Source organism: Sphaerodactylus townsendi, linkage group LG02 (genome assembly GCF_021028975.2).
Source record: "Sphaerodactylus townsendi isolate TG3544 linkage group LG02, MPM_Stown_v2.3, whole genome shotgun sequence".
Taxonomy (NCBI): domain Eukaryota; kingdom Metazoa; phylum Chordata; class Lepidosauria; order Squamata; family Sphaerodactylidae; genus Sphaerodactylus; species Sphaerodactylus townsendi.
In genome coordinates, this window is record NC_059426.1 from 78619352 (window position 1) to 78635000 (window position 15649).

Below are 15649 nucleotides of genomic sequence, written 5' to 3' on the forward strand. Positions count from 1 at the left end.
AAAGGGCAATCTGAACCCTTTAAAGCTGGCCATTTTCTTCCTGCAACCCTGCCTAGAAGGCCACTTTGTGCTCAGTTTCTTTTTCTAGTCTCTGAGCCTGGAGTTGCCCTTTTACCTCCTACGTTTTTCCCAAAAATGCTCCCTTTCCCCCTTTCTCCCTTTTGCTTCCCGGTGTCCTCTGTGCCCCTGTTCTCGCCTAGCCTCTTCATATTCTGAAAAGCTACATCAAATGAAAAGGGAGCCCAGATGTCTAGAGCAAGTGTGGAGGAAGTTTTGTGACGAGGCCACATGTACATCTTATACAACAGTTATGAAAGCCTAGGAGATTGCGACGAGGGTGAAGAGGGATTCTTTTCATCCTGTCTCGCATTCGCTAGCTCTCGCCCAGTGCAATTATTCCATATGATTCTGTCATTGTCCTCTTTAATTGAGGCCTGTAAAAATACTCAATTGACGCATAGCTGTGAGACTTTTATGAGCTTTCTCACGGATAAAATCACATCGCTCCGCCATGACTTTCTGCCACCTTTGATACAATTAGTGAACTGGAAGCTCCGCTGCAATCTTCAGGTCCTTGTTTGTACCAGTTTTCCCTGCTCGCTGAGGCTGATGTTGACAGGATCCTACCTGCTGTTAGACCTACGACCTATCCTCTGGACCCATGCCCCTCCTGGTTAATTCGAGCATGCTGGGAGGAGTTGTGGACCCACCTGTTGAGTATTATCAATCGCTCCCTTGAGCAAGGAGCATTCCCAGGTGGGTTGAAGGAGGTGGTAGTCCACACACTCTTTAAAAGACCTTCTTTAGATCCTAGTGATCTGGCCAATTACCACTCCATCTGGAATCTTTCGTTTCTTGGGAAGGTAATTGAGAGAGTGGTGCTAGAGCAGCTTCAGGGCTTTCAGGAAGACACGTCAGCAGTCAATCCCTTCCAGTCTGGCTTCTGTGCTGGGCATGGGACAGAGACTGCCCTCACTGCTGTCACAGATACACTCTGCATGTAACTTGACCAGGCGGATCGGCGCAGTTGGTATTATTAGATCTTATCGCAGCTTGCAGTAAGAGTAGATCTTACCATGCGGTTTGACGTGGTCGATCATGACCTTTTGACCAACTGATTGGCCATTTCTTGCAATGGATTGCCTCGTTTCTCTGGGATCGGAGTCAGCAAGTATGACATGGGGATAGGGCTTTTCAGAGGTGGCCCTACATCATGGTGTGCCTCAGGGGGCCCTGTTATCCTCATTATTATTTAACATTTATATGTGGCCCTTTGCTCAGCTGGTGCAGAGTTTTGGGCTGATCTGTCATCAATATGCTGGAACCTAAGGGTCTACCTGGATTCGTCCCTCTCTATGGAGACCCAGGTGGCCTGGGAAACCCAAGTAGCTTTTTTCCATATTTGCCAGGCTCGGCGGCTGGCCCTTTACCTCTCCCAGGCTGACCTGGCCACAGTGATCCATTCCACAATCACCTCCAGGTTATTGCAACTTGCTCTATGCGGGCCTTCCCTTGTGGCTGATCTGGAAGTTAACACTGGTAAAGCATGCAGTGGTGCGACCTCTCACAGGTGGCTCTATTAGGGACCATATCTCCCCTGTGCTTCGCCAACTGCATTGGCTCCCAATGGAATACCGAATCACCTTCAAGGTTTTGGTTCTGATCTTTAAGGCCCTTCACGGCCTGGGGCCCTCATACTTCAGGGACTGTTTCTCCCCTTATGTTCCTACTCGGCCTCTGCATTGTGTAGAGGCAAATTTGCTGGTGGTCCCTGGCCCCTCAATGATGTGACTAGCCCTGACCCCTGCCTGATGGAACGCTCTCCCTCCAGCCATCAGGGCTCTGTGGGACCTTGGACAGTTCCACAGGGCCTGTAAAACAGAGCTATTTCACCAGGCTTTTGGGGGAGGGTTGTTGATTCCCCCCCGCCACTCCCACATGCCATCATAACTGGTTGTCATGTGCTGTGCCTGGTCCCTCCCAGGGGGATAGGAGGTTTCTTCAGGTTGCCATCTGATGTTATGTTTTTCTGTTTTTGTTGATGCTGTATTTAATTAATTAATTTGGTATTAATTGTTAGATTGTGATTTATCTTTTTATTGGTTTTATCTTCTGTACACCGCCCCGAGCCTTTCGGGGGTGGGTGGTATAACAGGAGTAATAAATAAATAAATAAATAAATCTATATTATGCAGCAAATGTCTCTCATGGGATAGTCAGTCGTAGTCCTTGCCCAAATAATTTGGTAGATTAGCATTATTCCAATTCTGTAGGACCCATTAATGGAAAAGTGACTTCCTCATGAGTATTTGCAAAGGGGTATCTGTTGTAGCAGAATAAACAACAGTTCAGTGGGACCTTGAGAACTAGTGACATTTCTTTCAATATGAGCTTTCATGAGTCACAACTCACTTCCGATATATGAAAGGAAGATTACAAAAGTGGTGGGGGAGATGAGGAAGAGATTTTCAGTGTGGACTCTGTCATAAATAATTCAAGTATAAATTCTCTGAAAAATGGGGAAAGGTATGAGCTGAAGTAGAAAGTCCAAGTGTGAATCCCATCATTACATCAACAGAATTTAGTGGATGAAGAAAGAGGTCAGAGGTTTGAGCATACAAAGTGATGGAGTAGGATGAATAGGATAAATAACAGCTACTCAAGGGATAGTAACTTAAAATTTAAGTGGATACTATAGTCTGATAAACAGCCAGAACTATTACATATTTTAGCGAGAAAGGAAACTTAAGTTTCTGTTTAAACCAGGATGACATATAGTCTAACATTGAAGGGTTCCACACAGGATTGCTGTTGGGCATTGAAAAGGAATGGCAAGCAGAGTTATCCACCAGTGGATAAGTTGTATATCTTGGGTAGGCTGAGGGACCATGTATTTTCTACTGCTGATTTTTACCTTTCCAAATTTATGTGCAGTGTACCTCTTATAGGCTTCTCACACTCTGTGCCTCTAAATTTTCTGTGCCTTAGATATGCAGAGAGTAGGTGGAGCTTTTGCTAAGGTAGATAAAACTCTTAATTAATGGCTGTGAAAATAATTGAGTTTCTAGCCTTATTTGCTGTGTGCGTGCTCATGGCCTTCACCTGGAACAGAATGGGCAGCTTCAGTAGTTTTTGTACAGTGAGGGAAATTTCCCTCTACATAAATAAATCTTGTAGACTTTTTTAAGGAGCAGAGAAGTGATGCTTATTTTACAAAGAGGACACTTATCCAAAGAGTGGTAGTAGGTAAAAAGCCATTTTCAGGTGTTAGCAATACATCTTTATCTCAGTACATTTTGCAGCTACAGAACATGTAAAGGTACCTCGCAGAATCCTGTTTTGGGATAGCACATACAAAGTTTTGATATCAATACGGAAACCAAGATGTGACATTACTCCTTTCTAGAAATTGCCTGAAATGCTATGGTTTTACTGAAGAGTTCTCAGCAATTCCAAGAGAGGCATGGTATCACTTCCAGGTTGGCCCCAGAAGTGCATAATGTCATCAAGGTGACAGTGCCTACTATATCTCTGCCTTCAACTCTCACCAATTACCAGTTGCTGGCTTGCAACCCTACACTTGAGGCTATTTAATTTATTTGATTTTAAAACTGAAGTGTTGACAATGTGCCAAATTTACATTTCCTGTAACTTCACACATTTTAATCTTGAATAATTCTGTCCATAATCAGAATGCAGATGCATATTTCCCTGAAAAACCTACAAACACCATTACATCTCTTTTTTGTTTGTTTTTCATTTTCAAGTCAGGCTACAGAATTAAAAAACAGCCCAGAATGCTACACTTCCATATAACAGCAATCCCTCGACTCCCTCATAAGTTATTTGATTTGCCTGACAGAATTTCTTCTCCATCATACTCACAGGATAAAATAGCTTCTGATATATACATACATGTGTGTGTGAAATATCTAGATAAAATAGCTTCTGGTGCACTCTCTCTCTCTCTCTCTCTCTCTCTCTCTCTCTCTCTCTCTCTCTCTCTCTCTCACACACACACACACACACACACACACACACACACTCTTTCAAGCTAGATATTTGGAAAGATTCACAAGCAATGTGTCCCTGAGCCTCAATTCTTTAAGAACTTTATAACAATATCTCAGCCTGCTTTGGCTCTAAAGGTCAATTTACTATGAAATGACAATAAGGAAGCCAGACACCAGTTTCTTGCAGGACAGGCAGGTTCTTGCAGTTGTTTGGAGGTGGAGGAGGCATATTCTCTGTTGCTAAAAAACATTCAGGCTCATTCCCTGAAGCCCAGCTGCTCGGAGCGTCAGTGTTTCAAGGCACAAATCACACAGATTCTATAGCTTAGTGGAATTGGCAGAGAAACATCTTTATTTATATCTTTCTTAGTAAAGAGGGCAGGAAGCAAAACATAACAAAGCACATATGATGAATGATATGTATTTTGACCAGCTTCTGTTATTTATTTGGGTACACCTTATTTTTACCATTTAAAAAACCCAAAGAATAAAGAAAAGACAGCTAACAAATACCAGCTCCAAATGTAATGTTCTTAGAACCTCCCCCATCAAATTTCTTTCAATACTGAGAAGAATTTCTCTTTCTGAAGGAAAAAAAATCCTCACTCTAGGCTTATATGTTAAGGCTATTGGGAAAGAGATTTTTGGTACTAATATCTAAAATAAGTACAAAAGTTTACTAAATCAATATTCTTCATCAAGAGTGCTGAACAAACCAGCTTACCATTCTAGTGAGGCAAACAGCACCCAGACAGTGAGGCAAAAAGTGAATAAGAAATGCATAAGAGGGCAGGCCTTCACTGCAAACGCTTTCTGGAGCCACTGTGCAGCTACTAGAGTAGAATATAGTGCTATCTGGTAACGAGCACTACCAGAGGTCTTTTCAGGTGTTATACTTCTGGCTTTGCAATCATGCATACCAGGAGATGGCGTTACACATTCTCACCCCTTTGTCCAAAAAAGCAAAAAGTTTGAAGCAATTAGGGTTGCCAGGATGCAGTCAGCAGCCCCTGGGAAAAATTTAAGGATTGGGGACTGGCTCCAGCATAATGACATCACTTCTGATTAAAACAGGAAGTGACATCATGGGATGCCTTAGGATTTGCAAAAAAATCTATGGTAATGCTTAGTGAACAATGTCAGGGCATGCCCAGTTCTCTCCTCCATTTCCTTGGGCAAGACAACAGGTTACTGGGAGATTTCCTGCCGTAGAGGAAAACTTTGTGGCAGTCCTATTGAGCTCTTGACAAAAGGAAAATGGGAAAACCTAACCCCAGCTTAATAAAATCTCTGCTCTTTCATAAAACTTGCTGGGTGACATTGGGGCAGTTACATACACCTAAACCTAACATACTAAGCCTAACAATGATTGTGAGGATAAACTGGAGAAGAGTAGAATGTTGTAAGCCACTTTTTAAATTTATTTATTCATTTATAGATTTCTAGACCACCCTCCCCCAAAGGGCTCAGGGTACAACACAAAAATACAGTATATAATAATTCAATAATTTAATCATATTACAATTTAAAACCTACCTTGATTAAAACAATAAAACCAGAAAAATTACTGTAAAATGGAACTGTATAGCAGATGGCGTCAAAAACTCACCCACCCCCTTACCGTGCCCACAGGAGGCCTAGATGAGATGGGATTTCATGGTCAGCCTGGCTGGCCCATTTGGGGAGAACATTGGGGTACAAATGGAGCAAATTAAATGATAAATTGTTGCTAAATATATCTTAGTCCTGTGGAAATTTGATGAATATTTTGTGGCTATGAAGAACCTCATCCATGAGAAGGCCTGCTTTCCCCAGTGAAATCAGAAATGAAGGGAATGTGCTGAAGCACACATAAGATAAAGTAGATGCTTGTGAATTTGGAGGCTACAATATTAAAACTATTAGGGATGGATATTAGTGGGGATAATGCCAATGGCCAGTTTTACCTGGGACCAATTAGATATTCTGACAATTCCACTGAGCCTGCCATGGGAGGTTTCACTGCAGATTTTATGGTTTCCCAGTAAAATTCAAAATTGACATTGGAGCAGATTTATACATAATCCTGGAGTCTGTCTATAAACTCCATTGAGTCTCAAGCAGACATCTTCCATCCTCATTAGCTCCGGAAGATACAATTTGATATGTGCTGGGTATTTCCAAGCACAACAACAATAGGATTTTAGAAGGTAATTAATGTAATTTATTTTCTTTAAAAATAATAATGTAAGCCACCTTGAGTTCCATGAGAAAGAAAAGTGGCTAATAATTATTTTAAATAAATAATATTGAAGCCACTATGGCCAAACTTTTGTCAGCCAGCATTATACCCAAATCACCTTTCTGGCAGTTCCATTGTTTGTCCAAAGTCTAATGGTGGATCAGATTGAAACCTGAGATTTTTGGGGGACACTAATTCAAGACCTGCAGCACACTTGAGTCTGGACACCTGGAGACTTGAGCAAGAATTATTTTAAACCTAACTTATCTCACAGGATTGTTGTAAGAATAAAATGGGCTTCTTGGAGCTTCTTGGAGGAAGGATGGTATTCAAATACATCATAGAAATGGATAAAAATAATTATTGTAGTTTCTGTCAATTAAGAGAGTGGTTTGTTTCATCATAGGACTGTTGAAGGTTGAATATGAAAATGGAGAAGTGCATCTAGTTGTGACTGAACTTGGGGTCAGTGACCCACATAATGTGGCAGCTACAGACCCAGTTGTGCTCTTTTGTCCCACATTTCACGCACAAATGCAGTAACATCTATTGACTGTCTTTTATCATTTATGTTCACTGCTTTTAAAGTATGAATCTAACAATAACTAGGGTTATACAAAACAACTTTGAACTGTTGCAGCCATTCAATTGTGAAAGCATGATTTTTGAGACTTTTAATTTTATAAATGAAAAATGCTAACAGTCATCTTAAAAATACACATCTATTAGATTTGAAACTACTAGGAACAGAGATCTAGGACACAGATCCTGAATAATTAGATCACAGGCCCTTTCCGCACAGACCAATTAAACCGGGATAACACCGGTAAAAAACTCAGGTTGGGGGGAAACTTTGCACGGAACCTGATCCTAATGTGGATCTGCTCCGCATCCACCACCCACATGGGTTTTTCAACAATTGCATTATGTGCAATTATTTTGTTTTAACATTCTTTTGTTTAAAACAGAGAATGGCACATAATGCAGTTCTCGAAAACTCTTCCCCGGCTCCCATCTGCGGAGCCATACAAGAGAAACGGGTTGTATCATGGCCCCGGGGTGTGTGGGTCTCAGTCCTTCCTGCCTGCGAAACTGTACTTTGCAAGTGGCAGGGAAAAGAAAAAGAGCCATCAGGGAAGAACAAAAATGATGCACCTTTGTACGAAGGCAGGCAACACACTGGATGTCCATGGGATAGCCAGCCATGCAAAGTGGCCGGGGTGAGGGCAGGTTCATATAACCTGCCTTTCCCCTGCTTTTATTGTCCTGTGTGGAAAGGGCCGTAGTTGGTTGGCTTTAAAAAGTAGCAGTATAGAATATAGAATAGCTCTATTTGTGCCTATGGCTCAGAGAGGCAGTTTTTATGCCTGGGGCATGAGGAGACCATTTTTACGTTATTTGGGGTTACCTTTTTATACATATGAGAATGGCAGGACTCTGGTTCATGTGAGAAGCATAAAAAGTGATCTTTTATGGGCTTTGGCTAAACCAACTTCAGTATTTTCAGCAGCACATTTTAGAATTTGAGATCACAGAATATATCATGCATATCTCCAACTTTTTATAGATGAAAATAGAGATGCACTCTCATAATATCCCTTCTTTTTACTCCTTGGATCACTGCCTACAGAGGTCTCCCCCCCCCCCTCTGCCCCCCCCCCCAATCCTGAAGGCCCTTCTCTGCCTGCTTTTAGTCAGATAGATCATTACTTTTAAAAATGTTTAACAATAATGATTGTCTGGTTATTTTTGTTTTAAAATTGTTCAGCAGCATGTATGATCCCTTAGGGAGGTTATTACTGGAGAAGGAGATGAGGAATTGTAATCAGTGGCATTCTGAATCTGTGTGCATGCATTTATGTGCATGACTTGAGTCCAGAGGAATCTTCTGTCCAGTGCTTTTTATGCATCTTGGAGAAAGGACTTAAGCTTGAAGAACTCCAAATGTAGCAATGTGCTCCTTTTAGAAAAGCACCTTCAGCATTTCCATGCAGGGACAGAAAATAGGTGCTGTTGGAAGGTATGACCGTGGTTACAATCCATGGAGTTTCTGCTTATGTGTGTTATGTGAATGCAGATGACAGCTATACTCCCATGCTTGCAATGCTTGTTCAGATGCCACAGTTCAGTCCTCAAAGTAAATTAACTCATGTTCTGATTAGGTGGATATTTCATTGTTGCCAAATTGAGAAGCTGATTTCCATCATTACATTGCAGTGGATAATTATTGTTTGACAGGAAGCAAAAAAATAATTGATTCATGAATGCTTAAATCACATAAGGTGCAGCTGGTGGGAGGTGATATTTTGCTACTAGCATAACAAGTGATCAAGGGGAGATTACTATGCATAGTGTCATTCAGCATCAGTGCAGATGTTTAATCGGATTAATAATACTAATGCCATTTATATCAGTAAGATCACCTGAATAAAAGTCTCAGGACAATTAACAAGCTAATTAGCAAAAACATTGTGCTTGTTGTGATACATGCCACATGATCGTGTTCTGTAACCTATTGACATTATCAGCTTAAAGGCAGGTGTTGGTTAGGAACAAACATTTATCTCCACATATATTAATTATGCCAGTCACATTTAATTTTGCCAACAAGTCTCATTCCCCCTAATTTTGCAAGATTAACCAGGATTTTAGTAGCACAGTTGATCCACGCTTCTTGGAATCATAGTTGTGAAGTACATAACAATATCCTAAAGATTAGTTGGATGATACAAAAGAAAGGGAATGATGCAAGAAATAGAAGAGTAAAACAGCCAACTATACAAATAATAAGGGTGGGGGCTTTGCAGAGGGCAGCTGTGGGTCATCTTCTGAGGCCTGCACTGCATGGCAGAAAATGCCTAGGTCTGTCATGTGTGTGTATGTGTCTCTGTGTATGTATGTCTTTCCATTGGCATACCTCCGAACCTTAGCATCCTTAGCAGCAGAAACAGGAATAACAAGTAGTAGTCAAGTATTTATTGTTTGAGCCATTGGCTATAACAATACAGAGATAAATGCAGTTAAAACATTGAGAATAACAAGTCATAAGCTGCCAGCAAGATGGTGAGGATCTCCCTTCCACCTAAAAAGTCTGATATAGCTTGACCTTCTAAGATGATGTGTTTTTTGAACCTTGCCATCTGATTCCATTTAACAACAAGCATGCCATAACTCTTCAGAAGAAACAGAAACCTGCCTTCCTCTGCCAGCATCCTTGTGCACATATGCAGCAGAAGGGTTGAATCAAACTGCCATTCAGTGCGTCCCAGTTGGCAGAACAGATGGAAATATTTGGCCATTTTGTAGCTTCTCACTTTATCTTCCTTTGCCAAATTATCCATACTTTCCTTCTGTTTAGCAGTAATATTTCCCAAAGTTACACCTTGCTTAGAGAAGTATTCTAGTGTACATTACCAACATGAGCATAAGGCAATGAACGGATGTGTCTCTTATACAATGTACTCATTAGCCATCTGTGTGTACACAGTGCAAATTGGAAACAGCAAAATACATGGCCACAAGAGTAGGAACTCCCGTGCCCTGTTTGAAAGAGAGTGCAGCATTAATGGGCTTATGGCAGTGACTGTAGATGCCTGTTAAGTTCTGGTGTAAATAACTCCATGAGAACAAATTACTGAATTATCAGCAACAGCTTGACCTTCAGAGGGTTATACAAGCTATAATTATTTTAACCATCTCTGTGACCTCTTGCTGCTTCCATTTTAGTAAGTTCCCTGCTCTTTTTTTGATACATCTCACTTGAAATATAAGCATTATTGTGCCAATTCATGATCTCATTGTAAAATTTAAAAAAGGGCAAAATTGAGAATAATTGAAGGAATGGAGTTGGATCTTGTGGTAGATTTCCACTTGGGAAGGGGGGATTTTGCCAATTGCTTCCTCTCACTGTCGACCTTTTGCTGTTCCCCCATGAGCAACATTTTGTATTGCAGCAGGAAATGAGAAGGGAGAAAGTCTCATTTCGATGACAGAAATCCTGTCTGTCTGTGGAAATTATAGCTGGATCCATCGAAGCCATGATGTAAAAATATTTATTGAGATGGGGTTTTATTAGTAATTTCTTTATGGCTATGCTGGACTAGTCATTTATTCACAGTGATGTGCTCATGAAACCCTTTAAAAACATTCTGAGATTTGTACTCGAGTGGAAATCTCAGAACATTTTTTTAAAGACTGAAAAAAATGTGTCATTGAAAAAAGGTGGAAGGAGTGGTACTGTTTGAAATGGCCTGAGCACTTTAGAGCATTTTAAAGACAGCTCATACATGGATTTAAATGAGGTGAATGAATATTGACTCTGTAACACTATGGGCTAACAATGGATGGCATCCAGTTTAGAACTGTAATCTAAAAAGGCCCACCCTCCTCACACTGCACTACAAAATCTCCTGGAATTTCCCAAATTGGAACTGGCAACCATAATCTGGCCTGGTTCCAATCAGTCTTCTCTCAAAAACCAGAACAGACCTGGGTTCTGCCCCCTCTACCTTGCTATTACTGACAAAACAAAGCTTGGGATTCTGTGGTTGCATAGCAACAATTGCTGAGGGAATCCATTGCTTAAAGCTACAGTATCTCTTTTTTATCATTTTCTAGTTTTGTAACCCCCAGAAGATATCGCACACACACACATACACACACACACACCACATTTTTTTTCAACAAACCTGGGCCTCTTCAAGTTTGCAGAAAAAATGTTTTGCCCATTCACCAGATTTAAGTACCCAAAGAGACGGCTGACTTGGCTATTAGAATATAAGACATAAACAAGGAGCAATGCAATCATGGTAGCTATGGACCTCATAGTAATGATCTAATTCTAATTTTTAAGCTATTCATTAGTACACAATTATGGTATTGATAATTTCTCTTATGAGGCTAAGGAGCATTGAAACAGTGCTAAAGCTGAAAACACCTGCTTCCATGTCACTACCTATAACCTTACAAGGGTGCTTGTTATGGTTGCAGTTCCTTGCAGATATTCACTTTTTGAGGACCACTGATTCACTTTTTGAGGACCACACACTAGCTTTGAAACTAGAACAGCAATACTTTTTCATGAATGGTTGTAGTTGGCATACCTATCAGAAAGGGCTCCCCAGATGTGTGGCATAGATGGTCTGAGATAAATGATTAAAGGGTTGTCCAGACTCACAGATGTGCTTCATGGAAGGTCCCACAAGGCAAGTAGACATCTGATCTTTGCCATTCTCACATGAGCTGTGCAGTAACATGCAGAGTCATTTCCTTTTTTCTTTACATGTTCAATTGTAAGTGAAACTTTTAAAAATTTCATCTTAATTAAAATTTGATAGTGCCACCAGAGACCTGATGAAGTTGCTTCAGGGGTTGGATGTAGCCTGAGGCTAACTGTTGGCCATTCCTGCTCTGGAGAGAACAGGTTAAACTATAAAATGGTTTGTAAAAAGAATGAAAGACAACTACTTCTGATGAAGAATGTATAATGCAGAGGTGTATCTAGGCAAACTGGAGCCTGGGGACAAAACCTGAATTTGGCGCCCTCTCCCCGATATGGGTGGCCATTCTCCCCCACCACGACCAGACAATGATTTTTTTCACCAGCTCACAAAACACCTCCCACACCCAGCAAAACATACATGGCTCTCTCCCCACCAATTCTCTTTCCTAATTTTGTCCTCACACCAACCCAATGAGGTAGGTTATTAGTCTGAGAAACAGCTCCAAGCCAGTGCAAGTGGGTGAAGCATGTAAATCTCTCACAAATCACCCCCAGGAAAACATTTACCAAACAAATGTCAGCATCATCTCTTACAAAACACCTGCAGTGGAATCCACCCCCAAACAGCTTCACTTTCAATATTTAAACTGGGGACCTAACATTCTCCCTTTAAGTCCATGCCAAAGGGGGTGGATTTAAAAGGAGAATCTGGGGAAATGTGGAGGGTGCCTGCTGTCAGGGCTGCAATTGTTAAGCTAACAGCACCAAAAATTCAGGGTATCTTTAGGGGACGCTCCTGATGATGCCACCCAGGTTTGGTGAAGTTTGGTTCAGGGGGTCCAAAGTTATGGACCCTCAAATGTGTAGCTTCCATCTCCTATTATCTCCCATTGGAAACAATGGGGGATGGGGGATTCCTTTTGGGAGTCCATAACATTGGACCCCCTGAATCAAACCTCACCTAACTTGGGTGGTATCATCAGGAGGGTCTCCTGAAAAATCTCTGAATTTTTGGTGCTGCTAACCTAAAAACTACGTCCCTGCAGGCCAAAAACTGAAAAAAACACTAAAAAATACAAAAAACAAATGAAACTAAAATGTTTGTGCCCCCCACTAGGGGACGCCCAGGACATAGGGTACCCCATCTCCCCTAGGTAAATACGTCACTGATATAATGTATATTATGACTCAGTGGAAAACTTTGAAAAGTGTTCTGTCTGGATCTGTTGTAGAATAGTGTTTTATCTGTATGCCTGGGTGTATTCTTGGCCACTGCACTGAGGTAGTTTAAAAGCAAAACAAAACCAAGGGGTTTAAAATATGATTTTGTTACATGTGTGAGCATACAAAAGTGAACAGTCGTCCACAGTACAGCCTCACTGTGCAGCTAAGAGCCCCAAGGTAAGCATTCCATGTATAACCAGGAGTGTACAAGTACAACTGGGAATGAGAACAGGCAAACACTGTGGATATTTTGAAACCCCATCCTCTGCCATTTAAGGGTTTGACTGTCATGTGGTATCTGTTAACTTTTTCATTGAACATATGGAGTAGTCCCAAAATACTAATGAATGCAGAAAACCTGTGCTCACTGAGAGTTCCGTGTGTGCATTAAAGCAGCCTCAGATGTTTGACAATAACCAACTTGTACTCATGAAACTGCCAGGAGTAAGGACAATATGACAAACTGTTGTGGGTTTTCCAGGCTGTGTGGCTGAGGTCTGCTGGTTTTAGCTTATAACATTTTGCTTATACCTATGGCTAGCATCTTCAAAAGCATGTCACTGTGATTCTCTCCATGGTACAACGTGACATTTTGAAAGACTGTTCTGCAGCAAATTGGTTATCAAAAGAGCAATGAAAAACCCTAGCATCCTTTATTGTTGAAAAAGACTTTAGAATGATGCATCTGCTTAAAAACCACTTTCTGAAATGCTTGTGCAACTGGAATGGGTCTGGAATACACTGCCTTTTGACTGCAAAGGATGAGTTTATATGAAGCAAAATACACTGTGGGTTATTTCACCTATGGTGGTGGTAGAAAGTGCTATCAAGATGCAGTCAACTTATGATGACTCTGTTGGGTTTTCAAAGCAAGAGATGAACAGAGATGGTTTTCAATTACCTGCCTCTGCATAGCAAACCTGGTTTCCAATCCAGTTACTAACCAGGACTAACCTGGCTTAGCTTTTGAGATCTGATAAGATCAGGTTGTCCTGGGCCATCCATATCAGGGCTATTTCAGCCATGCTCCTTAGCAATTTAATTTATGGAGTATGTGGCCATTGGAATTTCTCCTAGCAATTCCTAGCATACTGGAAGGAAATCACTTAAAAATACAACTTGGTGATCCCATAACTAGATAGTAATAATAGCTCTGATAGCCTGCTTTATAAAAAGTGAGATCCTGTTTTTATAGCCTCTTGATTAACTTGCCGCTCTTCCACTGTGCTTTTATATGTTGGGCTTGGTCCTATGAAAATGGAAACATAATATCTTTAATAGCTTCATAGATGGCTGAAATGAAGTGTGCCATGAGCACTTGCAAGTCAGTGCTCTTTTCCCTAAAGCAAAAATAATTAAAATAATGCATGGGACTATGAGCAGCTTTGCGTATGTAATGAAAAAGAAAGATGTTAAGTAAGGAAAATGACTGGAACAACATGATGCAGTGCTTGACTTACAGAGGGCTTGGGGAGGGGTACTATCTCCCCTATCTCTTCTGATAGGTCCCATGTTATTGTTTTAGCTAAAAGGTTAAAACCATTCCTGTGACATTTCTCAATAGAAAACATCACTGTAGAATTAATACGCTCTGATGCTTGGCTACTGGCTGTTGTACTTCTCAAAAATGTGGGCAGTCATTTGTATCTTAGTGTTCATGGCTGCAACTATAGACCCTTGCAGAACTTGAGTGGAGTCTATGCATGCTTATTTGGGATTGTTTTCCATCGAACTCTGAGATGTACAGTAGCTTCTTCCTATCAGTACTGGCACTGGTAATGTTTTGTAGTTTACATTCTCATTACATTTTGATAATAGTAAATTGTCATATACATAGCTCGCTCCAATGTAGCCCTTATTTTGGCAGATATTAGCAGACTGGGAATGATGCACCTTTACTCACTACTGTGCAGTGCCTAAGGTTGCTTGATCACCTTCAGGTTTGTCTTGTTATTGCTCACAAACTGTAGGCAATAGAAAATAAATATAAATAATGTGAAAATAAATATATATAAATCTCAGACCACTCCAAATGATGAGCTTGTGTACTTGGCTATTGTAAGATGACCAGTTATGGGCTTCATAAAGTTAAAATTCATCCTCTTCTTAAGAATGGGGGTGCGATCATGTAATTGTTTCACCACTGCAGTTTCTTTTTTTCCCCATTAAAACTAAAAAAGGTGTGCTTGGGGTTCATATTTCAGCCCAAATTTCAGTTCCTGAGAAGCTCTCAGATTCACAAAACAAGGTTGATTGGGAGGACACAGGATACAGCAACTGCTGTTTGACCACTGCCAAGATGGGAAATATCCTATGTAAGCCACTTTGAATTCCTATTGGAAAAAAGATGGGATATAAATGTAACAAAACAGTATGCATTGCAAGGGCAAGTGTTCAACACACTATATCCCTGCACTAATTAGCAGAGAAGCAGTTAAACACTGATGATGAACATGATAGTTATTTATTTAGAAAAATAAGAGACCTGCTTAAGGAAGCTCACAAAATAAAACATGATGTAATTATAAAAACAGCATAAAATAATTACAATTAGCAAACCATTCAAAACCTGGCCGTAAAAAAACCCTAGCAAGACCACAAAACAGCACAAAATGTTTAGCAGCCTAGAACCATACTCAGAAACAATCTTCAGTCTAGAAGCAGGCTGTAGCAACAATGTTAAAGGATCAAGACTCTTAGGCTGTTTCCGCACGGGCGGAATACAGCGACCCAGGGATGCTAAAAACAGCGCCCCTGGGGAGGGGTTTGCACGGCCTCGCAACCCCCGAGCGGCGTGAAGCCGCTGTTTCCGAACCTCCCTCCCTGGGTGAGGTTTTTCAGAAACAGCAGTTTCCAACCACTGCCATGCCAACAGAAGCAGCTGGAAGGCACCATTCCCCCCTTTCCCGAATGCCTTACCTTCCCTCCAACCTTCTGGCGCATCGCCCAGGCTAGGGGACATGCCCCCCA

The 15649-nt window shown here is 41.0% G+C and overlaps 1 protein-coding gene across 13 annotated transcripts in view; it reads left to right on the forward strand.

Moving 5' to 3' along the window:
- Positions 1–15649, forward strand: part of TSPAN4 (tetraspanin 4) — a 672180-nt gene that overhangs the window by 497912 nt on the left and 158619 nt on the right. The gene's annotated exons all lie outside the window — the stretch shown is intronic.